Source organism: Arachis stenosperma, chromosome 6 (assembly GCF_014773155.1).
Source record: "Arachis stenosperma cultivar V10309 chromosome 6, arast.V10309.gnm1.PFL2, whole genome shotgun sequence".
NCBI lineage: Eukaryota > Viridiplantae > Streptophyta > Magnoliopsida > Fabales > Fabaceae > Arachis > Arachis stenosperma.
In genome coordinates this window covers 81,717,668-81,720,432 of record NC_080382.1, presented here as the reverse complement: position 1 = coordinate 81,720,432, position 2,765 = coordinate 81,717,668, and the positions used below count along the sequence as shown (strand labels likewise).

Sequence of the window (2,765 nt, the reverse complement as noted above, 5' to 3'; positions counted from 1 at the left end):
GCCATGGAAAGGAGTACGCATGACTGGATGAAGGTAGTAGGAAAGCAGAGATTCAGGAGGAACAAAGCATCTCCATACGCTTATCTGAAATTCCCACAAATGAATTGCATAAGTATCTCTATCCTAATCTATGTTTTATTTCTCTTTTAATCATCAAAACCTCATAACCATTTGAATCCACTAGACTGAGATTTAGAAGATGACCATAGCTTACTTCAAGCCGACAATCTCTGTGGGATCAACCCTTACTCACGTAAGGTATTACTTGGATGACCCAATGCATGGCTGGTTAGCTGCGCGGAGTTGTGAGAGAAGTGTCAGAATCACGATTCTGTGTACCAAGTTTTTGGCGCCATTGCCGGGGATTGTTCGAGTTTGGACAACTGACGGTTCATCCTGTTGCTTAGATTAGGTAATTTTTCTTTTTATTTTGTTTTTCAGAATTTTTAAGAATGAATTCTAGAGTTTCAGATGATGCTTTTATCATCACAGGAGCCAGTTGATTCCCATCAATTTGGCTATTGTATGTAATGTCCTGCTGAAACTTGGTTAACCATGTCTAATCTTTTTAGACTGAAGCTTTAGACAAACATTGCACGATTCCTGGAATTCTTATTAAAAATTTTGAGTTTCTTATTTTCTTTTTCAAAATATTTTCGAAAAATCACAAAAAAATTTAATAAAACCATAAAATCAAAAATAATTTGTGTTTCTTGTTTGAGTCTAGTGTCAAATTTCAAGTTTGGTGTCAATTGCATGTTTCTATTTTTCTTGCATTTTTCGAAAATACATGCATTGTGTTCTTCATTGATCTTCAAGTCGTTCTTGATGATTTTCTTTGTCTGATCTTTAAATTCTCTTGTTTTGTGTCTTTTGTAGTTTTTCATGTGCATTCTCAACGTGTTAGTGTCTCTAGTATGAACATTTCTAAGTTTGATGTCTTGTATATCTTTCTTTTCTTAAAAATTTTCAAAAATATGTTCTTGATGTTCATCATGATCTTCAAAGTGTTCTTTGTGTTCATCTTGACATTCAAAGTGTTCTTGCATGCATTATCTGTTTGATTCGAATTTTTCATGATTAATTTTATTTTGTTGCTTTTCTTTCTCCTCATTAAAAATTCAAAAAATTTTCAAAACTATGTCTTTTCAAGTCAATAATACAGAGAATTGAAAATTCAGAACATACAGCTGAGGAATCATAGAGAAAAAGCTGGGCGTTCAAAACGCCCAGTAAAGAAGGAATTCTGGCGTTTAAACGCCAGCCAGGGTACCTGGCTGGGCGTTTAACGCCCAAGGAGGTAGACAGGTGGGCGCTAAACATCAGAATGGATACCATTCTGGGCGTCTAATGCCAGTATAACACTAGGGAGGTAATTTTGTTTTCAATTCAAATCTTTTTCAATTTTTCAAGTTTTAAAACTAGTTTTTCAAAATCTTATCTTTTTCATACCATCTCTTATCAATCATATCTTTTCAAAATCAAATCTTTTTCATTTTTCTTTTAATATTTTCGAAAATCCTTGCTAACAATTAATGTTGTGATTCAAAAATTTCATGTTTGTTACTTTCTTGTTAAGAAAGGTTCAATATTTGAATTTTAGAATCATATCTTTTAATTTCTTGTTAGTCAAGTCATCAATTTTAAAAATCAAATCTTTTTTTATTTTATTGATTTTCAATCAAATCTTTTCAATCATATATTTTTTCAAATCATATCTTTTTCAATCAAATCTTTTTCAAATTTTGATTTCAAAATCTTTTTCTAACTTCTCATCTTTTCAAAATTATTTTCAAATTTTTTCAACTAATTACTATTTCTTATCTTTTTCAAAACCACCCAACCACTTTTCCACTTTCAATTTTCGAAAATCACTGACCACTTTTTCAAAAATCTTTTTAATTAACTAATTATTCTAATTTTAATATTCAAATTTCTTCTCTCTCCCATCTCTTTCTATTTAATCACTAACATTTATCCTCCTTTGATAATTCGGACCCCCTCTCTCTCTAATAAGTTCGAATTCTTCTTTATCTACCTCATCCTTGTATTCTTCTTTTCCTCTGACACATCAAGGAATCTCTATACCGTGACATAGAGGATTCCATACTTTCTTTGTTTTCTTGTCTTTCATATGAGTAAGAACAAAGATAAAGGCATTCCTGTTGGAGCTGATCCTGAACCTGAAAGGACTCTGAAGAGGAAGTTAAGAGAAGCTAAAGCACAACTCTCTGGAGAGGACCTGACAGAAATCTTCGAAGAAGAGGAAGACATGGCAGCCGAAAATAACAACAATGCCAACAATGCAAGGAAGGTGCTTTTCCCTTTTGCTGTAAGAGACAGAGCTAGTATATGGTTGAACTCACAACCTAGAGACAGCCTGAACTCTTGGGAAAAGCTGGTCAATGCCTTCTTAGCTAAATTCTTTCCACCTCAAAAGATGAGTAAGCTTAGAATAGAAGTTCAAACCTTCAAACAGAAGGAAGGTGAATCCCTCTATGAAGCTTGGGAAAGATACAAGCAATTGATCAGAAGGTGTCCTTCTGACATGCTCTCAGAATGGAGCATCATAGGTATCTTCTATAATGGTCTGTCTGAGTTATCCAAGATGTCATTAGACCATTCTACAGGTAGATCTATTTATCTAAAGAAAATGTCTGCAGAAGCCCAAGAACTCATTGAAATGGTTGCAAATAACCAGTTCATGTACACTTCTGAAAGAAATCCTGTGAACAACAGGACAACTCAGAAGAAATGAGTTCTTG

The 2,765-nt window shown here is 33.4% G+C and overlaps 1 non-coding gene across 1 annotated transcript; it reads right to left on the bottom strand.

Moving 5' to 3' along the window:
* Positions 1-2,446: 2,446 nt before the first annotated feature.
* On the bottom strand, positions 2,447-2,550 carry LOC130937182 (small nucleolar RNA R71). The gene has a single exon (XR_009068411.1). It is a non-coding gene; the product is annotated as a small nucleolar RNA R71 (small nucleolar RNA).
* Between the last annotated feature and the right edge of the window lie 215 nt (positions 2,551-2,765).